Source organism: Tachyglossus aculeatus, chromosome X1 (assembly GCF_015852505.1).
Source record: "Tachyglossus aculeatus isolate mTacAcu1 chromosome X1, mTacAcu1.pri, whole genome shotgun sequence".
Classification (NCBI taxonomy): Eukaryota; Metazoa; Chordata; class Mammalia; order Monotremata; family Tachyglossidae; genus Tachyglossus; species Tachyglossus aculeatus.
This window is the reverse complement of record NC_052101.1, coordinates 8,900,831-8,927,602: the sequence shown is the minus strand read 5'-3', so window position 1 is coordinate 8,927,602 and position 26,772 is coordinate 8,900,831. Positions and strand designations below refer to the sequence as shown.

The 26,772-nt window shown below is 42.8% G+C and overlaps 1 protein-coding gene and 1 non-coding gene across 2 annotated transcripts in view; one reads left to right on the top strand and one right to left on the bottom strand.

Moving 5' to 3' along the window:
• DLGAP2 (DLG associated protein 2) overlaps positions 1-26,772 on the bottom strand; it is a 547,078-nt gene that overhangs the window by 189,168 nt on the left and 331,138 nt on the right. The gene's annotated exons all lie outside the window — the stretch shown is intronic.
• LOC119920141 lies at positions 19,134-19,271 on the top strand. The gene has a single exon (XR_005447906.1). It is a non-coding gene; the product is annotated as a small nucleolar RNA SNORA7 (small nucleolar RNA).

The following is a 26,772-nucleotide window of genomic DNA, read 5'->3' as shown; positions in this document are numbered from 1 at the left end:
CGGTGGTGAGATAGATGATATCGGAGTTAAGTGAGTAGGGTGGCATTAGAGAAGTGAAGAAACATGAGCTGGGTTGTAGTAGGAGAGCAGAGAGGTAAGGTAGGAGGTGATGGCACACCAGCACTTAGTACGTGCCTGGTACATAGTAAATGCTTAACAAATGCCATAATGATTACCCATGTAGAGATGATAGTTGAAACCATGGGAGAAAATGAGTTCTCCAAGAGAGTGGGTGAAAATGGAAAAAAGAATGGGCCCAAGGTCTTTTAGAGGGTGGGTGGCAGAGGAGAAACCTGCAAAAGAGACTGAGAATGAATAATCTGATAGACAGAAGGAGAGCCAGGAGAGGACAGTGTCAGTGAAGCCAAGACTGGGTAACGTTTCCAGGAGAAGGGGGTGGTTGACAGTGTTGAAAGCAGCTGAGCTGTCTATGAGGATTAGGATGGAGTAGAGGTCATTGGATTTGGCAAGAAGGAGATTATCGGTGACCTCTGAGAGGGCAGGTTTTGTGGAATGAAGGGGTGGAAGCCAGATTGGAGGGGGTCAAGGAGAGAATTGGAAATTGAGACATTGGGTGTAGACAACCTACTCTGGGAGTTTGGAGAAGAGGGAGAGGAGAGATAATGGAAGGTAGTCATGAGTTCAAGAGAGGACTTTTTTAGTAGAGGGGTGACGAAAGCATGTTTGAAAGCAGTGGGGGAATAATCATTTTAGGGTGGGGAATTGAAGGTAGCAATCAGGGATGAAGAGAGGGGGCAAGTGCTTTGATAAAGTATGATATAGTAGGTGCTCCATAAATATCATTGCTACTGCCGATGAAACAGCAGAGGTACAGCTGAAATCAGATTTAAATGCTCTTCCCTCTAAAGATTTATGGAAGTGCAGCTAGTTTTATGGATAAAAAACAATCTTTGTAATGATGGAGAAATAAGACTACAACATTTGGAACTGATCTAGGAAGGGATGCCTTTTTTCTTCACTTTTCTCATAAACAGAACAATAGCCCATTGTTGGGTAGGGGCCGTCTCTATATGTTGCTGATTTGTACTACCCAAGCGCTTAGTACTGTGCTCTGCACACTGTAAGCACTCAATAAATATGATTGAATGAATGAATGCATGAATGAAAAGGTACAGAAGAGGCAACGTAGACAAGCTGGGTAACTGGGTAAAATTTTTAAGGCCTTATGTAGCTAAAGGATATTGATTTTCTAACCAATTTCTCATTTTCTTTCCCCCAACCACGAAACATTTTCACAGCGAACCTATGCGCTACTGCCTATATCAGCAATGCATGTGACATGGCTGAGTAAACACTATTATTAAAATAATAGTTCTGATATCCTAGAAAATTCCAAACTATCATATTTTCATAGGTAAAATAAAAATGCATCCGACCGAAGAAAATGGGAGTCATCCACTTACTTCTAATGAGATTTGGTCTCCAGTAAAAAAAACACAAAAATATTTTTACTATAATATCTTTGTCTTTCTTACAGATTTTTCAATTATAATACTTTGCCGTTGAATTCCCTCTTTGAGTTATTTTCTTGAAAGCGGACTGGAGGTTAATGATAGCAAAGATTCTTGAAATATTCTCTCTGATATGTGTTCTAAACCACCTCTGGGAAAGATACATTTGAAGATCTTGCATTCCCTGTGATGCCTCTCTGTGAAAGGCCTAGCGCCTTCTCCTATTCAAGGTCAGATCCTGTTTAGACCGAAAACGTCCTTTAGAAACCGATTCACAAATTACTCAATGAAAATTGCCTTCAGCTCCATTTTCACATTGCACAAAAGAGGCACAAATATATTTCCAAGGAAAAACTCTCATCTTATTCAAAAGGTTCAATCCCGTGTGTTTGTGTTTATATGTACGAATGCACCCGCCCTCTGGCATAGCCATAATTTCTCAATCAATTTGTGTACACCTGGAAGAACACAGTAGTTGGGTGATCCAAGCGCTTAGTACAGTGCTCAGCTCACAGTAAGCGTTCAATAAATATGATTGCATGAATGATCCTTAGGCTTGGGGGATGGCACAACCTGGCACATAGTAAGCGCTTAAAGAAATACCATCATTATTACTGAGGCTTTATCCATGAGTGTGTAATTGAAAGATTATCTCTGGAAGAATCACGCACTGAATTCAGTGAGCATATGCTACAAAGTAATAGTCAGTCAGTCACGGTGCAGAGCACTGCGCTAAGCACTTGGGAGAGGACAGTACAATAATAAACGGTCACATTCTCTGCCCACAGCGAACTTACGGTCTAGAAGGAGAAACTTGAGTTTGTGAAGAGCAAATTATGCTGTGGACCAATTTAATCTACTCTATAGTACAGGGGGATAGACATTAATAATAATAATAATGGCATTTATTAAGTGCTTACTATGTGCAAAGCACTGTTCTAAGCTCTGGCACTGTTCTAAGCACTGGACTGTTCTAAGCACTGTGAAAATTATGAAGATTTCAGTAAGGTTTTGGATTCCAGCACTTAGAACAGTGCTTTGCACATAGTAAGCGCTTAACAAACGCTATTATTATTATTCCAACTCACATTATATTCTCACCAATAATTTAAAAGAATGGCAATAGGCTCTCTTTTGAGTAAGACGGACAAGCTTTGGTTCAGCAGCCTCCATTGCCTCACCCATGCCCATCATGTTTTGACTGGGCCAAGGAATGCAACAAGCAAGTAGGCAGGCAGGGTTGTAGTAAGTCCTTGGCCTATAGTAAGTGCTAAACAAGTACCATAATCATTATTGTTTATTAAAGCAAAGTGCATACCAAGGAGTGTAAAATTCAAGGACTACTGAAGTGAAGGAGTCTACTCTCAGTGTTGTACTCACAGCAGCATTCATTTATTCATCCATTCAATCATATCAGCGCTTAGAACAGTGCTTCTGCGATTAGAACAGTGCTTTGCACATAGTAAGCACTTAATAAATGCCATTATTATTATTATTATTTATTCATTCATTCAATCTTATTTATTGAGCGCTTACTGTGTGCAGAGCACTGTACTAAGCGCTTGGGAAGTACAAGTTGGCAATATATAGAGATGGTCCCTACCCAACAACCGGCTCTCAGTCTAGAAGGGAGAGTACTAGTAATAACAGTATGTTGCCAACTTGTACTTCCCAAGCACTTAACACAGTGCTCTGCACACAGTAAGCACTCAATAAATACGATTGATGATGACTGAATGAATGAATGAACAGTAGCTGTAGTAGTAGTAGCATTTATTGAACGTTACTTAATAATAATAATAATAATAATAATAATAATAATGGCATTTGTTAAGCACTTGCTATGTGCAAAGCACTGTTCTAAGTGCAGGGGGGATGCAAGGTGATCAGGTTGGTCCACGTGGGGCTCACAGTCTTAATCCTCATTTTACAGATGAGGTAACTGAGGCCCAGAGAAGTCAAGTGACTTGCCTAAGGTCACACAGCAGACATGTGGCGGAGCTGGGATTAGAACCCACGACCTCTGACTCCCAAGCCCGGGCTCTTTCCACTGAGCCACGCTGCTTCTTTGACACGATGCATTATACTAGGTGCTTGGAATTTACTGATGCCGACTGAAGGCTATGTAATAAGCATTGGGGAATGGCAAAAAATCCACCAACTCTACTTCCAGGCCACAAGAGGTTAATGGGGGAAAGAGCCATAGAATAAATAGTAGCTTTTTCCACATTTGATATTATATCATAGCTTAAATGTGTTGAAGAGATTCAGTAAAGGCGAATAACCACTGGCCAAGTTTTCGGTCTAAGCCTCTACTCTGCAGCCTCCTGAGATGATTCATAATCACCACTCTTCACTCATGGATAATTGTGATGCCATGCTTCAAGTTACTTAAGTGAAGATTAAGCAGTCGTTTAGTGATGTTTATCATTGTGGTATAAGGTCTTTACTGAAACATTATATTACTCTGTCAGAGGTTCCGGTCTCTGAAATAGCACTCGGTTGCCGCAGTGGGTTGTGAGAATCCCAGAGGACCTTCTGATCACTCAAGGGCCTGCACCTTGCCTTCCACATGTAAATATGTGCTATTTCACTTCAGAGACTAACTCAATTTCCTCAACCGAATTTGAAGAATTAGTGAATCACAGTATTCATTTGTGAACACTACAGAGATTTAGCGTGAAAGGGAGCCAATTGCTCTGGGAAAAGAAACAGCAAAACTTGGAGAAAGAAAAGACAACAGCTATGCCTTCCACTAAGGACAAGGGTTTGTTTAGCTGTCAGTAATCACCACGGATATCCACTTCAAAGCATCTTCAAATTAAAGCCAGCTATAAATCTATTAAGAGAATCTATCAGAGAGAAAGTTGTCCAATAGCTGTCAGTAATCTCGGTGGATATCCACTTCAAAGCATCTTCAAATTAAAGCCAGCTATAAATCTATTAAGAGAACCTATTGTGAGAGAAAGTTGTTCAATATCTAAATCCCCTAGCATTCACTAATAAAACTCTGGCAGTGTGACTTTGGGCAAGTCACTTAACTTCTCTGTGCCTCAGTTACCTCATCTGTAAAATGGGGATGAAGACTGTGAGCCCCCCGGGACAAACTGATCACCATGTAACCTCCCCAGCACTTAGAACAGTGCTTTGCACATAGTAAGCGCTTAATAAATGCCATTATTATTATTATTATTTCACATAATGGCATTTATTAAGCGCTTACTATGTGCAAAGCACTGTTCTAAGCGCTGGGGTTAAAGGTCCAAAATATTCAATTGTTAATGTATTTATTGGTTCTCCTTGCCCAGGGGGATTACTTTCAATTACCAGTATTGGCTTTCCCCAGAAACCACATTTTCTCCACTGATCTGTTCCAGCTTTCAGAATCAGTTTGTGTGGGCAGAGAAAGGAAAAATCCACACTCCACTTCAGGAAGTGCTTTAGTAACCAACAGTACGTATAATTCCTTCTGTTGCCAACATTAGGCTGGTTGCAAAGGTTCTAAGACAACCTTTTTGTGAGGTAGGCAAAACCTAGAGGCACCAAGAGGGGCTGGGACCTATAGAAATAATAATACTAATAATTGCAGTATTTGTCAAGCGCTTACTATGTGCCAAGCACTGTTTTAAGTTCTGGGGTAGATACAAGGTAATCAGGTTGGACACAGTCCATGTCCCTCATGGGGTTCACAATCTTGAGACCAGTTTTACAGGTGAGGCACAGAGAAGTGAAGCGACTTGCCCAAGATCACACAGCAGACACGTGGCAGAGCTGGGTTTAGAACCCATGACTTCTGACTCCCATGCCTGTGCTCTTTCCACTAAGCCACACTGCTTCTATGGTAGTCTCAGTAGTAGTGATAGCAGGAGAAGTCTATTAATTATCTATTTTGATGGCATTGACACCTGTCTATTTGTTTTGTTCTACTTGTCTCCCCCTTCTAGACTGTGAGCCCGTTGTTAGGTAGGGACTGTCTCTATCTGTGGCCAAATTGTACTTTCCAAGCGCTTAGTACAGTGCTCTGCACACAGTAAGCACTCAATAAATACGATTGAATGAGTGAATGAATGAATGCAGTGCTTACTGTGTGCAGGGCACTGTACTAAGTGCTTGGGAGAGTACAATAAAGCAGTTAGTAGACATGTTCCCTGTCCACAATGAGCTTACAGTCTCGAGAGGCAGACAGATACTAAAAATAATAAATTACAGATTTGTACATAAGTGCTGTGGGGCTGACAAAACATCCAAGTGCATGGGTGATGGAGAAGGAAGAGAGATTTGGGGAAATTCATTTATTCATTCAATCATATTTATTGAGCGCTTACTGTGTGGAAAGCACTGTACTAAGCACTGGGGAGAGTACAATATATCAACAGACACATTCCTGCCCATAATGAGTTCACAGTGTAGAGGGAGAGACAGACACTAATATAAACAGGTCACGGGTTCTGATCCTGGCCTCTGCCACTTGTCTGCTGTGTGACCTTGGACAAGTCACTTCACTTTTCTGGGCCTCAGTTACCTCCTCTGGAAAATGGGGATTAATAATAATAATAATAATGATGGCATTTATTAAGCGCTTACTATGTGCAAAGCACTGTTCTAAGCACTGGGGAGGTTACAAGGTGATCAGGTTTTCCCATGGAGGGCTCACAGTCTTAATCCCCATTTGACAGATGAAGGAATTGAGGCCAAGAGAAGTTAAGTGACTTGCCAAAAGTCACACAGCTGACAATTGGTGGAGCCGGGGTTTGAACCCCTGAACTCTGACTCCAAAGCCTGGGCTCTTTCCACTGAGCCACACTGCTTCTCTGCTTATTTGCCAGGCACTGTATTAAGTGCTGGGGTGGATACAAGCAAATCGGGTTGGACACAGTCTCTGAGGTAAGTGAGGCCCAGAGAAGTGAAGTGACTTGCTTAACGTCACAGAGCAGATAAGAGGTGGAGCCGGAATTAGAACCCAAGACCTTCTGACACCAAGGCCTGTGCTCTAGCCACTACATCAGTATCAAGAGAAGCAGCGTGACTCAGTGGAAAGAGCCTGGGCTTTGGAGTCAGAGGTCATGGGTTCAAATCCCAGCTCTGCCACTTGTAAGCTGTGTGCCTTTGGGCAAGTCACTTAACTTCTCTGGGACTCAGTTCCCTCATCTGTTAAATGGGGATCAAAACGGTGAGCCCCCCGTGGGACAACCTGATCACCTTGTAACCTCCCCAGTGCTTATAACAGTGCTTTGCACATAGTAAATTCTTAATAAATGCCATTATTATTATTATTATTATTATTATCCCAAAGATGTTAATGAACCCTGGACACTGTCTCTGAAAATATATGATGAACCTTGGACAAGGCACGGACCATAGCAGTTCAACATTCTGAGAGTTCGACATTCGGAGAGAGAAAGAGTGAGAACACATAAACTCTCTAAATCCACCCCATTCCTGTACTAACTAGTATCCCAATAGCCCTAACAGGTTGATTGAACTTAATTCACCGTGAATGCTTGCATTATCCCACGAGGTTGCATGCTGCCCTACAGTCGATTGGCTTTTTCAAAAACAACGGCGGTAAACACCAAAACGGTGCCAGCCACTGTGAACAACGAAGGCAAGAGTACCAGAAGAATGATTTCTGTATGTGCACAGTTTGGTCTGGATTGCCCGGAATTGATCTTTCAACCACAATCCTAGCCAGCGGTGATTCAACCATTAATGATGTCTACTTTGAATATGAAGGACACTTGTTCATTCATTCATTCAATTGTATTTATTGAGCGCTTACTGTGTGCAGAGCACTGTACTACGTGCTTGGGAAGTACAAGTTGGCAACATATAGAGATGGTCCCTACCCAACAGTGGGCTCACAGTCGTACAATCAGTGGTATTTACTAAGCGCTTCCTAGCCACTTAACGTCTCTGTGCCTAAGTTACTTCATCTGTACAATAGGGATTGACACTATGAGTCCCATGTGGGACAACCTCATCACCTCAGAGAAGCAGCGTGGCTCAGTGGAAAGAGCCTGGGATTGGGAGTCAGAGGTCATGGGTTCAAGTCCCGGCTCTGCCACTTGTCAGCTGTGTGACTTTGGGCAAGTCACTTAACTTCTCTGGGCCTCAGTTACCTCATCTGTAAAATGGGGATGAAGACTGTGAGCCCCACGTGGGACAACCTGATCACCTTGTATCCTCCCCAGCTCTTAGAACAGTGCTTTGCACAGAGTAAGTGCTTAACAAATGCCAGCATTATTTATTTATTTATTTATTATTTGTATCCCCCCCAGCACTTAGAACTGTACTTCGCACATAGTAAGCGCTTAACAATTATTATTATTATTATTATTATTAGTAGTAGTAGTAGTAGTAGTAGTATTACAGAGCATCCCCAAAACCTACTAATGCAGGCTGAGGAGGCTCCCATTCAGTGTTCCCCAAGTCCCCATACTTTTATCGTTGCCACCACTCTAGAGCTGAAGCCCAAGCATCTCTCCAGAGGTGTAGAGGTCTTTGGGAATTAGCAGATTACCCTCCCTCCCCGGGCTGTCTGCAGGAACCCATTGACAAAAGTCTCCTTCCCAAGCTGGAATTTTCCCCCACCCTCCCGTCACCCCAGCACTCGGAACTTCTCCCAGCCCCCACCACAGGCAGTCACCAAGATCTGAGATCTCAACAATATTTCGTACGTTCATATCAGCGTAACAAATGAAAACAAATCCAGTTCAAACGACCTTTCCCTGGATCTACTACTTTCCCCTTCAGGACCCTCTCTACTTTCTTGTAAGCATCCCGTTTTTCTCCCCTTCAGGGGCAGGGTGGCTTGCTCCTCCAAAATCTTAGCTGCTGAATCCAAACCTACAAAGATCCTTTCTGACCCCTCACTCGGCGCTGTGTCTATCCAGGGTCCACAGCCATGTGTCCTGCTCTCATTCATTCATTCATTCACTGCTATCTATTGAATGCTTACTGTGAACAGAGAACTGTACTATGCGCTTGGGAGAGCACAATTTAACAATAAACAGAGACATTCCCTGCCTACAACGAGCTTACAATCTCTTCAAGGCACATAGCTGACTAGCTTCTCTCCTCAAGATAGTCAAAGTTCTCCTTCATCCCGTAATTTTGCCCCTCTACTCGCTCCATAATCTCTCTTTCTGATCGTCTTGGGTGTCTTCAGGAATGGGTACCTCAGAGTGACTCTCCTGGATTTCTCTTCCCTTTCTTAACTGTGGGGGCCAGTAATAATTCTAGTAGTAACTGTGGTACTTGTTAAGTGCTTACTATGCTTCAGTCACTGTATAAGCGCTGGAGTGGATGCAAGAAAATTGGGTTGGACATAATCCTTGTCCCACGTGGGGCTCACAGTTTTAATCCCCATTTTACAGATTGAGTAACTGAGGCCCAGATAAGTGAAATGACTTGCCTAAAGCCACACAGCAGACAAGTGGCAGAGCCGGGATTAGAACTCGCGACCTTTTGACTTCCAAGTCCATGCTGTATCCACTATGTCATACTACACCTGCTGGTCACGCCTTGCCCTTTTTATTTCTAGTTGAGGATAGTTTGCCACAACAGACTTACTGTCTGCAGTAGTCACCTCTAGGAGGATACATGGATGAGCATTTTCTAAACAAACATCTATGCTAAGTATTAAGACACCCAAATCTCTCTCTCTTCCCCCCCATATAGACAAGTAAAGACAATTAGATAGTTATAGTTACCTCTAGCTATAGATTGGAAACCTTTAATTGTATAGAAAATAAACACATCTTAATACATCTTCTTATCAGACTTCAGACAACAGCAGTCCTTACATATGAATAATGAAGACATTTTCCAAAAGAAATGAGCTTGCCTGGGATTTAAAGAAATCATTCCAAATATAAATCCCCTGAGAAACATGGCTCAATGGAAAAATAGATATTGAAACAATGATTAAGAAGTTCTAATCAACATTCTCAGTTTATGTAGGGAATAACACTGCCTTTTGAGAAACATTTTCCATATGAAGTTTGATGCTCACTAGTTACAAAGTCAGATTCATTCATTCAATCGTATTTATTGAGCACTTTGTGCAGAGCACTGTACTGAGCGCTTGGGAAGTACAAGTTGGCAACATACAGAGATGGTCCCTACCCAACAACGGGCTCACAGTCTAGAAAGATGAAGCGGGCATACTTACTCTGAAAAGCTAATGCCAGTGTATATACAAAGAAAACTTTGCTTACAGTAGTTGGCAATCTGCCCTCTAAATACTGAAACACTTGTAAGTCTTTAGCCAGCTTTCCAAATGGCAAGGTTTGAAATCTGTTCAAATTTAGGATTCAGTTCTGCTCTGCTAAGACAATGGCATTGATTAGTTTTAATTTTTAACTTCCTCCTCCATTTAGTTCACAGCTGTGCAACTAGCCTGCATTCAGTGATGTTCAGATGATTGTTAATAGCCTTCCTTTGGAAGCAATAAACTGTTCACACTATTGCTCTGAATTATGGGTAAAATATCAATGGAATCACCCCACATGGCCACACAACCTGCATTTGTATTTCCTTTAAATTAAATCAGAAGCAAAATTCTTTCACCAATGATGCCCTATGCACCACAGCACGGGACAATAAAGAGAATGCTGAACATGGGCTGAAGCCGACACTATTTAAAGTCAGGGGGCAACATTAGAATAAACATCACACACATACATCAGTTCTACAGTTTCTACTCCGGCCTTGGGAACCTTATCAGGTTGAAAACAACCACAGTGGGTCGTTCCTGCGAATTACAAAGTTATTTTCCAAAAGGAAGCAGAAATAACTGGGGCCTGAAAAAAAGGTACTTCAAATACAGTCTCAGATTCCCAGGGAGAACGAAAAGTGATTATTTTACAGGCGAAGTGCAGTTTGCTTTCCATTAAAATATCTTAGTGCTTCGAATGAAGTAATGGATTTTCATTTTTGCACGTATGCTAGGAGGCTATTAGACCAGAATTATTATTCCCACCAATAGCAATATTCATTATGATTTCGCTAATGTAATTTAAATGTACAGCCCCCTTGAATCTTCAGCTAAAAGTCATACTCCACATTTGAATTCAGTGAGATTCTATGCTTGCACCTCCTTAAAGATAAGGCCATTTTGCCGTTGCCAGAAACTATTTTTTATTGATGGGTGATGACGTCTTTGAACAGTTACCTAAGAAACCACAAGGCCTGAAATCCGCAGGCTTAAATTGGCAAGCAAGTTACTAATGTCCCTGTTTTGTGGAGCAAATAGTTCCTGGAGATCTGAGGAGAACATACTCCTATGCCTGAAAGGATTTTCTGTCTATTTCTTTAATTTGGATGTGTAGGTAGCAGGATAACAGTATTTACACAGTTCATATTCCTAAAAAACAGAACTAACAGTTTAATCCTATTCAGTTGATGACGACGACGATGATGATGATGGTATTTGTGAAACGCTTACTATGTGTCAAGCATTTTTCTAAGCACTGGGGTAGCTACAAGTAATCAGGTTGGACACAGTCCCTATCCCACATGGGGCTCACAGTTTTAATCACCGTTTTACAGATGAGGTAACTGGGGCCCAGAAAAGTGAAATGATTAGATTAGCAGGGAAGTGGTGGACATGGGATTAGAACCCAGGTCCTTCTGACTCCCAGAATAAGGCTCTATCCACTAGGAAATACTGCTTCTGAGAAACTAACTGATACTAGCTCTATACTGCTCATGGAATCAATTCCCATTTTTCATTGCAGAACTGTTTTTCAATCCATCAATCTGTGGTATTTACTGAGCTCTTACTGTGGGCAGAAAACTAGATTAAGCAGTCGGGAGAGTCTGGTTTTATGCCGTCGAGTCGTTCCCGACCCATAGTGACACAATGGACACATCCCTTCCAGAACGCCCTGCTCTCCATCTGCAATCGTACCGGTAGTGGATCCTTAGAGTTTTCTTGGTACAGTAGAGCAAATAGACACGATACTTGTCCTCAAGGACCTTATGATCTAGTAAAAGATACATATATTTAAAAAATTACAAATAGGGAAAACAACCAGTTCATAAAGATGTGTCGAAGGTGCTGTGGGGAGGGCGAGATGAGTAATTGAATGTTTTGGAAGTATGGATTTAAGGGCAAGAGTTATGCGAGTAGGAAGGGAAAATGGGATAAGGATTATTATTAAGTACCGTTGAGTCATTTCCGATTCATAGCGACTCCACGAAGGTCCTGTCCTCTGCCATAATCTGCAACCTTCCTAATGGTTCTTCCATTATCATTGTTATGGTCTCTATCCATCTAGCACTTAGTACAGTGCCCTGTACACAGTAAGCGCTCAATAAATACGATTGAATCTAACTGCCAGTCTGCCTCTTCCACGTTTTCCCTGGACATTTCCTAGCATTACTGTCTTCTCCAGAGAATCAGTCCTCCTGATTATGTGTCCAAAATATGCTAAGTTGAGTCATTTGGCCTTCCAAAGACCACTTTGGTTTAATTTGCTCCAAAATAGGTGATATGTTATTCGGGGAGTGGCTTGAGAGTCAGAAGATCTGGATTCTAATCCTGGCTCCACCACTTGTCTGCTGTGTGACCTTGGGGAAGTCACTTCACTTCTCTGGGCTTCAGTTCCCTCATATGCACAATGGGGATTTAGTACCCGTTCACCCTCCCGCTTAGACTGTGATCCCCAGATGGGACCTGCTGGTCCTGTATCTACCCCAGAGCTTAGTACAGTGGTTGGCACACACAGCAGAAGCATAACAAAAACTACAGGTATTATTATTATCATTGTTATTATTACTAAGGCTTACTAGAGGAGATACAACTTTTTGCGTGAATGAGAATTTTTCTGTGTAAAAAAAATGCAGGGGATGGAAACAGTATCATATGATCTACATGCGCCAATGCTACCATTTACTGCAGTAAAACAGATCGTCTGCTCCTGATATTTGAAGAAAGTTTTCTAATGTGGGAAGTGGGGATTTTACAACATATTTCTTTTGCAGAACATTTTCTGTAGCCTCTATTTCCCTCTATTATTAAAATGCCCAATTTCCTTGAGGAGTACAGCAAATAAATATGAATAGTCTTGGGTTAGTTTGGTTTCTTTGAGTGGATCCCCCTAAGTGGACCATTTAAAAATTCTTGATTATTTAATGAGAAGCTAAATTTTAAAAATAAATACTGTTAAATGCATATTAATTATTTCACAGTGATGAATCACAGTTAAATGAAGTGACTTCATTGGTGTAAGAGAAAGCATCGGGTGAGAGAAATGAAAAAGAAAGAATTAAAATTGCTTTCCTAGGGAGGCGGGATGGTACTTGGGAGAGGACCTGATATTTATGGCCCTTTCCTGTTCTGTTCCTCTTTCTTCCTCTTCTTCTTTTCCTCTTCTTCCTCTTTCCTCTTTATCAATCAATCGTATTTATTGAGCGCTTACTGTGTGCAGAGCACTGTACTAAGCTCTTTATGAGAATGAGCATGGTATAATGGATAGAGCACAGGTCTGGGCCTCAGTTATCCCTTCTATAAAAAATGGGTATTAAGAGTGCGAGCCCCATATGGGACAGGCACTGTGTCCAATCTGATTAATTTGCATCTAGCCCAGAACTTAGAAGAGTGCTGGGCATAGTTAGCACTGAACAAGTACCAAAATTATTATTATTATTATTTCTCAGTGGCAGCCACTGCTGCTCACAAATCGCCACCATGTCTGAAATGGCTGCTGTGTTAATCAGCCAAGCAACCAACGGTATTTATTGTGCAGAGAAGCAACCTGGCCCAGTGGAAAGAGCCTGGGCTTTGGAGTCAGAGGTCATGGGTTCAAATTCCGGCTCCGCCAACTGTCAGCCGTGTGACTTTGGGCAAGTCACTTAACAATTCGAGCCTCAGTTACCTCATCTGTAAAACGGGGATTAAGACTGTGAGCCCCACGTGGGACAACCTGATCACCTTGTATTCCCCCAGTGCTTTGCACATAATAAGCATTTAACAAATACCATCATTAGTATTATTATTATTATTGAGCACTTACTATGTGCAGAGCACTGTATTAAGCATTTTCTAGAGGTCTCCAATATGAAGGCTTCTTGGACATATTCCATCCACCTAGGCAATCTCCAGGATCCAGCATTCCTGGCAACAGTCTCATGGTGATGGTCCCAGTGCCAGTGGGTCTGAGTGGGTAACATCTCCAAAGTTTAGGAGATAACTTTGGCTCCCTGGGCAAAGCCTGTCAGGGTGGTGGGTGAGTGGTGTGAGAAGGGCATTTTTGTGTGTGATCATGTGTTTGTGCCAATCCAGCTCTTGGAATTTACACTTGAAAGACTGAAATAGATATTTGAGCAGTAGGCCCTTTCGAAAGAGAATTTAGGACTGACAAGTGGTTGGGGTTCGGGGAAGCCAATCGCTGCTTGATGGCTATAAATGTTTAAAGGAATGTTGAGATAATTTGCTACGGTTATATATTGGTTCTACCCATTATAGCAACCCTTAAATTCTTAAATTCCTGAGCTAGTATGCTCAGATCTACCAGCCGATTAATTAATTAACACCATTTACTAAGCATTACTGCATACAGCCCTGTACGCGACTCCACTGACTTGTCAGCTGTGTGACTTTGGGCACGTCATATAACTTCCCTGGGACTCGGTTACCTCATCTGTAAAATGGGGATTAAGACTGTGAGCCCCACGTGGGATAACCTGATCACCTTGTATCCCCCCAGTGCTTGGAACAGTGCTTTGCACATAGTAAGTGCATAACTAATGGCATTATTATTATTATATTTATACCCTCTAAGTCCCTACAAAAAGAGGCAGAATTTCACTGACTAGGAGACATCTGGACTACTCAGAATGTTGCCTCCGTGTAAATGAGGGATAACTACCATAAATTATCTCATCTCTCCGGCCGTTCATTCTCAGTCTCCTTTGCAGGCTCCTCCTCCCCCTCCCATCCCCTTACTGTAGGGGTTCCTCAAGGGGCAGTTCTTGGTCCCCTTCTGTTCTCTAGCTACACTCAACTTTTTCATGGTGATATCACCCCCTCAGCAATCACACTCATGTTTCCTTTTTACTGATTTATATAGTCTTCCACATGCAGTCAATACTGGATTAATGTCTCTTCCTCCATTCAAAGCCCTACTGAGAGCTCACCTCCTCCAGGAGGCCTTCCCAGACTGAACTCCCTTTTTCTTCTCCTCCTCCCCGTTCCCCCCGCCTCTGCCCTACCTCCTTCCCCTCCCCACAGCACTTGTATATATTTGTATAGATTTACTACTCTATTTTACTTGTACATATTTACTATTCTATTTTATTAATGATGTGCCTATACCTATAATTCTATTTGTACTGACGATTTTGACACCTGTCTACATGTTTTGTTTTGTTGTCTGTCTCCCCCTTCTAGACTGTGAGCCCATTGTTGGGTAGGGACCCTCTCTATATGTTGCCAACTTGTATTTCCCAAGCGCTTAGTACAGTGCTCTGCACACAGTAAGTGCTCAATAAATACGATTGAATGAATGAATGAATGAATGAATTCCATGAAAGCAGGGCTATGTCCTCTCAGTATATTAAGGAAAATCTTCAGTGCTTGCGTTCCAACACAATGTACGAAAGAAAATGTGCCTTCAAGTATTTGTTGACGAGGATGTCAGATAGCTCTATGATGGCCCAGTGTGATTCATTAGTATGGAGCCGGGGAGAATGTCGAGAAATAATTCTTGAATTCTGTTTTTCCATTAAATAGCACTTCCAAAAACTGCGCTTTTGTGATCATTTTTATATTAAGCATCCAATACCTCTGTAAACATCCAAACTGAGTGCTGTATAGCAAGCAAGTTGAATGGCGGCTTTTAAAATGTTATCATGTAAGATTTACATTTGCTTAAAGATGACAGATGAAACACGTTACCTATTTTTCACAGACAAACTGAATCCAAGACACCCTGCTCTGTTTAAATCCATGCAAATCATGTTTGCTTTTCACCAAATGAAATAACTTAATGATTTTTGAAAATGACTGGACGCCTACTGGGTTTTATGACTGTTGAATTTCAGAGAAATTTTTGTTGGACAGATTTTTGCCATTCTCAAAACAAAACTGTTAACCAGAAGCTGACTGTAGCATACAGACGTAGCTGGCCTACTCTAGTACTGTTTCGGCATATTGTAGTGGCTGATCTCTGTAGCTTGCCCAGCCATAATCCAAAAAGCAGAGAAGCACTCACAAAGGAACCTGTTCCAGTTTTCCCATCTGTTAATGTTCCTCAGGCTTAGCGACTGCTTAAACGCAGGTATTTTTATGCAATTTAATGACACAAGTGCACAATTATCACACTGACAACCCTGCTGATGGTATATTTTCCTTCCGCAATTTATGTTTTCCACAGTGAAAAATTCTGGCAATTTTCTCCCATTTGGCACAAGGCACTTCGATATTATTCACAGCCTGGAAAAGCGATAGAAGATAAATATTCCACCATTAACAGTGTTGCGTCTTCCCACTATGTTTACAGGCCCTCTGCTGTATCACGGTTGATGTTAAGAAAATGAAATGCTTCCCCTGCTTCATTTTCATGGAATGTGTGGCTGAGAAGACACTTTAATAGAATGCCTGCTCCTTTCCAGGGACAAACGTTTCAGATCTGATGGGAATGTGACAAACTGAATGTATTTTCTGAGAGGCCGGGATGTTTTTCCTTAGACTCCACTAAGCCAAAGGTAGTGCAATAAACAATAAGGAGAGGCAGACCAGACAAATGGCCCAATGTATTAGCCTTGGTTTCTACATTGAGTCTTGTAGGAAAGAACACAGGCCTAAGAGTCAGGGGACCCAGATTCTCTTCCTGGTTCCATCACTTGCCTGCTTTGTGAACTTGGGTAAGTCATTTTACTTCTCTCAGTTTCCTGATCCATATAATAATATAATAAGAGAAGTGGCATGACTCGGTGGAAAGAACACAGGCTTGGGAGCCAGAGGATGTGGTTTCTAATCCCACCTCTGCCACTTGTCTGCTGTGTGACCTTGGACGAGCCACATCACTTCTCTGTGCCTCAGTTACCTCATCTGGAAAATGGGGATGAAGACTTAGAGCCCCACGTGGGACAGCCTGAATATCTTGTTACACCCCAGCGCTTAGAACAGTGTTAGGCACACAGTAACTGCTCAACAAATACCAAAATTACTATTAATATTATCATTATAAGTAAGATTAAACACCTGTTCTCCCTCCTCCTTAGACTGTGAACCCCATTTGGGACAAGAACTGCTTCCAGCCTTATTAACCTGTACCTATCCCGGCACTTAAAACGGTGCTTGACACACAGTAAGTGCTTAACAATTATGATAATGATCGCAATAACGATATTGTCATTGAAGATTTGCCAGATTTTCAGACCATCATCTTCACAGATAACTCACCCTTATTTTCTGTTCCATCAAATTGAACCCCAAATAGTTACAACTTTCTGCAAGAGCTTGGAGTGAAGATGGTGTTGACTGATTGGTAATTATTTTCACTCCGCACTATCATCATTTTCACATGGAGAGTAAGAGTATTGATTAAGGGCTTACTGTCTACAGAGCACTGTAAGTCCTGGGAGAGAATAATAATAATAATGATGATGGTATTTGTTAAGTGCTTCCTTTGTGCCGTGCACTGTACTAAGCCCTGGGGTGGATACAAGCAAATCGGGTTGGATACAGTGCCTGGCCCACGTGGGGCTCCCAGTCTCAAGTCTCCGTTTTACAGATGTGGTAACTGAGGCACAGAGAAGTGAAGTGATTTGCCCAAGGTCACACAGCAGACAAGTGGTAGAGCCGGGATTAGAACCCATGACCTTCTGACTTTCAGCCTGGGCTCTATCCACTATGCCATGCAGCCACCCAACTTTCAAAGGTTTTGTAGAGGCTTCATGCTGTTAGTGCTCTTCTCTTAACTGCTGTGATGGGGGAAGGCCAGATAGGATGGAGTTTCTTCAGTGGCGAGGAGGAGGAGGAAGAGAAAGAGGAGGAGGAGGCGAGCCGATGCTGGAGGTGGCAGTGTGACTAGCTGTCCGGTGGGAGGAAATACTGAGGGGGTGCAGCCCTGGTCCGGCTCTTCAGAGCATATAATAATAATAATAACAACAACAATAGCGACATTTCTTAAGCGCTTATTATGTGTCAAGTATTGTTCCATGTGCTGGGGTACATACAAGGTAGTAAAGCTGTCACAAGTGGGGCTCAGGGTCTTAATCCCCATTTTACAGATGAGGTAATTGAGGCCCAGAGAAGTGAAGTGACTTGCCCAAAGTCACACAGCTGATAAGTGGTGAAGCCGGGATTAGAATCCACGACCTCTGACTCCCAAGCCCGTGCTATTTCCACTAAACCACGTTGGGCTTGCTAAGTGTCAAGCATTATACTAAGCGCTTTCCATTTTCCCAAATCCTACACATGCATACACTCATTCCCTGACACCACATTCTTTCACTCATATAAACCCTTTTATTTACCCACCCGATCTAAATTTTCCCTGTGTATTTCTTCCCACCACACAGATCAGTGTTTAGTGTTTAAGTGGGTATTGAATAAATACTATTACTACTACTATAAAAATCTATACTATAATAATAGTTGGTATTGTGCTATTTGTTAAGCTCTTACTCTAGACCAAACACTGAGAAGCAGCATGGCTTAGTGGCTAGAGCCCGGGCCTGGGGAGTCAGATGGACCTGAGTTCTAATCACCTGTCTGCTGTGTGACCTTGGGCAAGTGACTTCACTTCTCTGGGCCTCAATTACATCATCTGTAAAATGGGGATTAAGACTCTGAGCCCCATGAGGGACAGGGACTGTCCAACATAAATGATTTGTATCTGCCTCAGGGCTTAGTGAGAACAGTGCTTGGTGCATAGTAAGTTCTTAGCAAGTACCATAAGAAAATAATAAATCCACTGTCCTGAGTGTAGATACACAATTCAAGTAGAAACAAGATAATCAGGCCCCGCAAGGGGCCCACAGTCTGAGTAGGAGGAATAATATGTATTGAACATGTATTGAATCCCCATTTTACAGTTGAGGAAATTGAGGCCCAGAGAAGTGAAGAGCTCACCTCCTCCAGAAGGCCTTCCCAGACTGAGCCCCCCTTTTCCTCTGCTCCTCTTCCCCTTCCCACCGCACTGACTCCATCCCTATGCTCCAACCCTCTCCCCATCCCACAGCACTTGTGTATATATGTACATATTTATTATTCTATTTATTTTATTAATGATGTGTATTTACCTATAATTCTATTTATTTATACTGATGCTATTGATGCCTGTCTACATGTTTTGTTTTGTTGTCTGTCTCCCCTCTTCTAGACTGTGAGCCCGTTGGTGGATAGAGATTGTCTCTATCTGTTGCCGAACTGTACTTCCCAAGCATTTAGTACAGGATTCTGCACTCAGTAAGTGTTTAATAAATATGATTGAATGAATGAATGGGCTTGCCCAAGGTCACACAGAAGGTAAGTGACGGAGCCGGAATTAGAACCCAGGGACATGTTCTTTCCATGTTGGGGTATCAGGTTGGACACAATCTCTGCCCCCCTAGGGATCGCCTTTTTACGTAGGAGGGTCAACAGGTGCTGAATCCCCAGGGAAATGGCTACTCCCTATTGTTATCATCCATGGTATTTATTCATTCCTCCTCTCAGGGCCACACCTGGAGAGTTTCCAGTCCTCTACCAGTCTCGACTATGGGAGGAAGAGTCAAGCAGAGGCCTGTCTATTCCATTCCTAGCTTGGGAAGTGGCTAACGAGTGGAAGGCAATCTGCTACAAGTCAAAACTCATCCATGCTGGGCAGCAGCAGCCTGGGAGAAAGTCAAGGGCAGAGCTGAGTTTATTGCATGGAAGGAGGCACTTCCAGATTTTTACCAAGAAAACTCTTTGGATCCACCACCAGAACGATGGCAGATGGAGGTGGGGTGTTCTGGGAGAGACGTGTCCATGGTGTCGGAGATGACTCAACAGTATAAGACAAGATTCATTCACTCATTCATTCAGTTGTATTTATTGAACAGTTATTGTGTGCAGAGCACTGTACTAAGCGCTTGGGAGAGTACAATATAACAATAAACAGACACATTCCCTGCCCACAAAGAGCTTACAGCCTAGAGGAACATAACCCCTGCCTTCAAGTTACTTATAATCTAATGGGTGAGGGACAGATACAAAATTAAAAGAGTAGAATAATAATAATAATAATTGTGGTACTGAGTACTTGCCGTGGGCAGAGCAGTGTACTTAATGCCTGGGAGAGCACAATACAACAGAGTTGGCAAACACTGTCACAATAGTTGATCTAGACTGTAAGCTCATTGTGGGCAGGGAATCAGTCTGTTCATTGTTATACTGTACTTTCCCAAGCACTTAGTACATTGTTCAGCACTCCTTAAGCACTCAATAAATATGACTGATGGAATGAATCACTTAACTGATGAATTTCCAGTTTGGGAGGTTTTGAGAGGAATGAATGCCAGGCTACCATTATTGCATTCTCTGATGGGGTTCCTCTGATGTGTGGCAGGGGAAACAGTGATCTGGAGAAATGAGCCAAAATCGTACCAGCATTTTCCAATGCTTGAGTAAAAAGGCCACCGCTTTAGCTGAGGCACGGCATGAGTATCTAGGTACTTCTGCATTCATAGCTGGGTGGAAGCTTTAAACACGGTGCAGAATGCCAATTATATTTTGTGTAAAATTAGCAACCAAATACATTATTTTATTAAATAGAAGAAAAGGAAATAGAATTGGAAAATAGAAGGATCCTCATTAATGTTTTAAACGTACGATGCTCGTGAGTAGGGCTTCCATGAGAGCGGAGAAAATGGCTTAAGATTAGGAGGCGAAAAGGCAGGAAAGAGAGAGGGAGAGAGATCCAGTTACACAAAAACATAGACAAACACACACAAACAACTTGAAATCCTACATCTGAATACACTCATTCCCCGACAAACTCTTTCGCTTATATAAACCCTTTTATTTACCCACCGGTCTAAATTCCCCCTGTGTATTTTTTCCCACCACACAGATCAGTGTTCAGTTTTTAACTGGATGCTCAATAAATACTATTACTACTACTATAAAAATCGCTCATTCTCACACACTGTCACCCTATACACAGGGTATCACACCATCTTCCCCAGCTCTCTCTCTTTCTCTCTCTTTTACACATTCACACAGAAGATATCCCATCAGGGACAGCAGCAGGAGAAAGAGAAATGTAGCCAACTCCTGCTCTGACAGATGGAACCCCGATTTGGAGATACTCTTCACTTTGCTGACAAATAGAGCACCCTGGGATCTAGGAACTATGGTCCTCAAGAATCTTAGTCTATAACATGTACTCCAAATCCTTCCCTTTAATCACCCCAACCCAGATTTTCTCAGCCACTCGGTGACAATCCCATCTCCTGCACCATCATAACTTGCTAGCTCACTCCCATCCAATCCCTCCAACCCCCCTACCCCACTCCCCTTACCCACTCCACAACTCCACGTCATTTTGACTGGAGGAGCTCCCTTCCCCATCTTTTCTTTATGGTACTTGTTAAGCACTTTATCTTGTGTCAAACACTGTTCTAAGCACTGCGGTAGACAGGTGAATTAGATAGGACACAGTCCCTGTCCGGCATGGGACTCACAGTCCACTTAGGAGGGAGAACAGGAGGACCGAGGCACAGAGAAGCTGTGACCTGCCCAAGGTCACACAAAAAGCATTTGGAAGAGGCAAGATTAGAACCCAGGTCCTCAGCTTTCTAGGCCCATGCTCTTTCCACTAGACCATGCTGCTGCTTTTTAGCAAACTCTCTTTGACCTGTTCCTGACTGACTCCTGGACCTCCTTATCATGTCACTGATTTTCTCCTCTCCTGTTTTTCCTCTTACCTCACTGACCACTGCTTCTCAGTCTCTTTTCCAGGCTCTTCCTCTGACTTCCACACGCTAACTGTGAGAGTCCTTCAAAACTCAGTTCTGAGTCCCCTTCAATTTTCCACCTACACCCACTCCTTTGCAGGACTCATTTGTTCCTGTAGTTTCAAGTAAAATCTCTGCACTGAAGACTCCCAAATCTATCTGTCCAGTCTCGACCCCTCTCCTTCTCTGCAGTCTTGCATTTCCTCTGGCCTTCAGTACACCTCTATTTGGATATCCCACCAACACCCCAACCTAAAATGTCCCCAACAGAACTTCTCATCTTCCCACCCAAACCCCGTCCTCTCCCTGACTTTCCCATCACTGTAGACAGCACCTCTATCCTTATATAATGCCAAGTTTGTAGATTTTTGAGACACCTTCTCACAAGCCATTGGCATTATCTTTGGCAAATCTCTCTCATTCAACCCACGTATTCAATCTGTCACCAAATCCCATCAGTTCAACTTTCACAACATCACTAAAATTTGCCCTTTCCCTTCCAGTAAAACTGCTACCGCGATGACCCAAGAACTTATTCTATCCCACCTCCTCTACGGCACCTGCCTCTTTGCTGACCTCCCTGTCTCCTGTCTCTCCCCTGTACAGTTCATGTTTCACACTACTACCTGGATCATTTTTCCAAAACAAATGCCCAGTCCATGTTTCCCCCCACTCCTCAAGAATCTTCACTAGTTGCTCAAACCACATCCAACAGAGAAATCCCTTACCACTGGCTTTAAAACACTCAATCACCTTGTTGCCTCCTATTTTACCTCACTGATTTTCTACTACAACTCAGCTTGTTCGCTTCACTGCTCTAACCCTGGAACCCCATCCCTCTTCATTCCTGACAGACATTCACCATCCCCACATTCACCATCCCAACCTTCGATCTTATTAAAAGCACATCTCCTTCAAAAGGCCTTCCCAGACTAAGTCCTCATTTCCCCTAATTCCTCTCGTTCTTCTGTGTCACTCTTGCGCTTGGATTTGTACCTTTTATTCACCCTACTCTCAGCCCCATAGTATTACTGTACATATCTATCACTGATTTTCATGTCTATCTCCCCTTCTAGACTTTAAGCTCCTTGTTGGCAGGGAACATGTCTACCAACTCTGTTATATTGAACTTTCCCAAGCGCTTAGTACAGAATTCTGCACAAAGCAAGTGCTCAATAAATCCGATGGATTGATTAATGCATTATCCATCTGGATATTCCTAGAGATCTTGCAGTTACCTGCTTTCTCACTCCTCAATTCTGCTGACTTGCTACTTCACCCCACCCCATCCACTCACCAATCAATCAATCAATCAATCAATCGTATTTATTGAGCGCTTACTATGTGCAGAGCACTGTACTAAGCGCTTGGGAAGTACAAATTGGCAACACATAGAGACAGTCCCTACCCAACAGTGGGCTCACAGTCTAAAAGGGGGAGACAGAGAACAGAACCAAACATACCAACAAAATAAAATAAATAGGATGGAAATGTACAAGTAAAATAAATAAATAAATAAATAAATAGAGTAATAAATATGTACAACCATATATACATATATACAGGTGCTGTGGGGAAGGGAAGGAGGTAAGATGGGGGGATGGAGAGGGGGACGAGGGGGAGAGGAAGGAAGGGGCTCAGTCTGGGAAGGCCTCCTGGAGGAGGTGAGCTCTCAGCAGGGCCTTGAAGAGAGGAAGAGAGCTAGCTTGGTGGAGGGGCAGAGGGAGGGCATTCCAGGCCCGGGGGATGACGTGGGCCGGGGGTCGACGGCGGGACAGGCGAGAACGAGGTACAGTGAGGAGATTAGCGGTAGAGGAGCGGAGGTTGCGGGCTGGGCAGTAGAAGGAGAGAATGGAGGTGAGGTAGGAGGGGGCGAGGTGATGGACAGCCTTGAAGCCCAGGGTGAGGTTACTCACCAAGAAGTACACAATTTCAATCCTATTGTCTGTAATCACTGTAGAGCCTCTAACTTGTTCTCCTTGCTCTTTAGACTGTGAGCCCCATGTGGGACAGTGACATCTGACCTGATTATCTTGTATCTATCCCAGTGACAAGTACAGTGTTTAGCACATAGTAAATACCTAATAAATGTGAGTATTCTTCTTATTATTTTTACCATTAGTAGAGGTGGTTTCCGAGGAGTCTCTGGTAGGGGAATGGCACGTTGTGGGTATTGCACTAAAACACCTCAGAAACCTCAGACCAGTTTCTGTGGTCTCTCCAATAAGGAACAGGTGAGAGGATGATGGTGGGGTGGGAGGGCAGACGTGGGAGTGTTTCTCTCTCTCTCTGTGTCTCTCTGTGTCTCTGTCTCTGTCTCTGTCTCTCTCTCTCCCTCTCTGTGTGTCTCCCTACTTCCCAACTGAGGCCCAATATCCATCCTGTGTGGACTACATGTAGCCTATGGACTTCCTGTTCCTACCATAATACTAATAATAATGATGGCATTTGTTAAGCACCTACTATATGCAAAGCGCTGTTCTAAGCACTGGGGGGTGGGGATACAAGGTGATCATGTTGTCCCATGTGAAGCTCACAGTCTTAATCCCCATTTTACAAATGAGGTAACTGAGGCCCAGAGAAGGTAAGTGACTTGCCCAAAGTCACACAGCTGACAAGTGGCAGTGCCGGGATTAGAACCCATGACCTCTGACTCCCAAGCCCGGGCTCTTTCCACTGAACCACGCTGCATCTCTATCATGAGAAGCAGTGTGGCCTAGTGGAAGGAGTAAGAGCCTGAGCATCAGAGCACCTAGGTTCTAATCTTGGCACTTCAAAATGTCTGCTGGGTGACCTAGGGCAAGTTGCTTCACCCTTCTGTGCTTCAATTCCCTCATCCGTAAAACTGAGGATTCAATACCTGCTCTTCCTCCTACCTAAACTGTAAGCCCCATGTGGGAACTGATTATCTTAACTCTACCTCAGTGCTTAGTACAGTGCTTGATACATAGTCAGTGCTTAACAAATACAACAATTAACATTAAAACATCCCACCATCATCATTATTATTATTATTATTATTATTATTATTATTATTCCTGCTCTAGATGGAACAATGATTATTATTATTGATCATTGACATTCTGCTAATTCTGTTGTATTGGACTCACATACAATGCTCACATAGTGAGTGCTCAATAAATACCATTACGCCCCATCATGTCCATCTAGAGAAGCAGCGTGGCTCAGTGGAAAGAGCCCGGGCTTTGGAGTCAGAGGTCATGGCTTCAAATCCAGGCTCTGCCAATTGTCAGCTGTGTGACTTTGGGCGAGTCACTTAACTTCTCTGGGCCTCAGTTACCTCATCTGTAAAATGGGGATGAAGACTGTGAGGCCCCTGTGGGACAACTTGATCACTTTGTAACCTCCCCAGCGCTTAGAACAGTGCTTTGCACATAGTAAGTGCTTAATAAATGTCATTATTATTATTATTATTATTATTATTATCTAGGGGATTTGGAGAGTGTTGCTGTTCAGACTGCCCAGGAAGATTCCCGAGCCTATTAGAAATGGAACCCCAGTCCTGGCAGGGCTGCCATGGGGCATCAGGAGCTGCCAGGTAGGTGGAAGGTAGTCAGGCTGGACACTTTCCCTGTCTCACACAGGGCTCACACTCCTAATCTCCATTTTACAGATGGGGTAACTGAAGCCCAGAGACTTGAAGTGACTTGCCCAAGGTCACACAGCAGACATGTGGTGGAGCCAGGATTAGAACCCATGACCTTCCAATTCCAAGGCCTGTGCTCATCCCCTGAGCCATGCCACTTGTCAGATAATAATAATATAATAATAAGTCTGATAGTGAGCCTCATCCAGAGACGTCCGCTGGACTGTAAGTTCACTATGGGCAGGGAACGTGTCTACCAACTCTGATGTGTCGTACTCTCCCAAGCGCTTAGTACAGTGCTCTGCACTCAGTAAGCACTCAGTAAATACCATTGATTGATTGCTCCTGAGGGGAGGGCAAGTGCCATACACTGAGAGCTGCCTAGGGTATTTTTTTTTTATTTGCCAGTTTTAAAGTGAAAAGCCTGCCTATGAGGAAATGTTTTCCTATCTTAAAATAAGAACACAGAATAATCAAAGGTGACCAGTGCCAGCACTTGCAAAAGGCATTTTATTTTCTTAAGGCCTATCACTCGTGGAAAGTATCCCCTGAAGACCTCATTGATCCTTTTGAAAATGGGGAATCTGAAATAATAATAATAATAATAATGATGGCACTTGTTAAGCACTTACTATGTGCAGAGCACTGTCCTAAGCGCTGGGGGGGATACAAGGTGATCAAGGTGTCCCATGTGGGGTTCACAGTCTTAATCCCCATTTTACAGATGAGGGAACTGAGGCTCAGAGAAGTTAACTGACTTGCCCAAGGTCACACAGCAGACATGTGGCGGAGTGGATCTGAAATCTGAATGATACAGGTATGACAATTACTGTTCATTCAAAACCACAACAAAAACATATGTGATAAATATGGATGCATGATCAGACTTCCTAGCTTCTAAACATTGTAGCTTTCGAAGGGAAAATGTTGAAACGCTGGAATACAAAATGTACTAATTTGGCAGTAGTTTTTTTTATCAAAACGAGAAACTAAATCCTATGACTCAGAGCACCGGGTTGCCATTTGTTTTATGTGTTTGCTATTCTAAAATGATAGCTACTTTCTCTTACATGTTTATTGACATCTGAATGAAGTATGTCGAGTAAAATACAGCTTTTTATCAAGGAAAACAAACAGCTTAAGTCTCAGTTTAAACCATTTCTCTAAGTACAACCAGGAAATCAGTAACAACAATTGAAAAAGTCTGGCCTACTGGAAAGAGCACGGGCCAGGGATTTAGAGGACCTGGATTCTAGTCACAAATCTGCCACTTGTCTGCTCTGTGACCTTGGGCAAGTCACTTAACTTATGAGCCCACTGTTGGGTAGGGACTGTCTCTATATGTTGCCAACTTGTACTTCCCAAGCGCTTAGTACAGTGTTCTGCACACAGTAAGCACTCAATAAATATGATTAATTGATTGATTGATTATCAATACCTCAGTTATATCATTTGTAAACTGGGGATTTAATCATCCTCTCTTCTACTCAGACTGTGAGCCCCATGTGGGACAGAGACTGTGCCCTACCTGAATCCTCTCTCTCACTCACTCAATCAATCGCATTTATTGAGCGCTTACTGTGTGCAGAGCACTGTACTAAGTGCTAAATTCAATTCAATTCAGTCCACATTGTCAATCCATCATGAAATCCTGTCAGTCTCATCTCCACAGAATTGCCAAAATCTACCCTTTCCTCTTGATCCAAATAATTATCACGTTAACACAACCACTCATATCCCACCTGGATTACTACATCA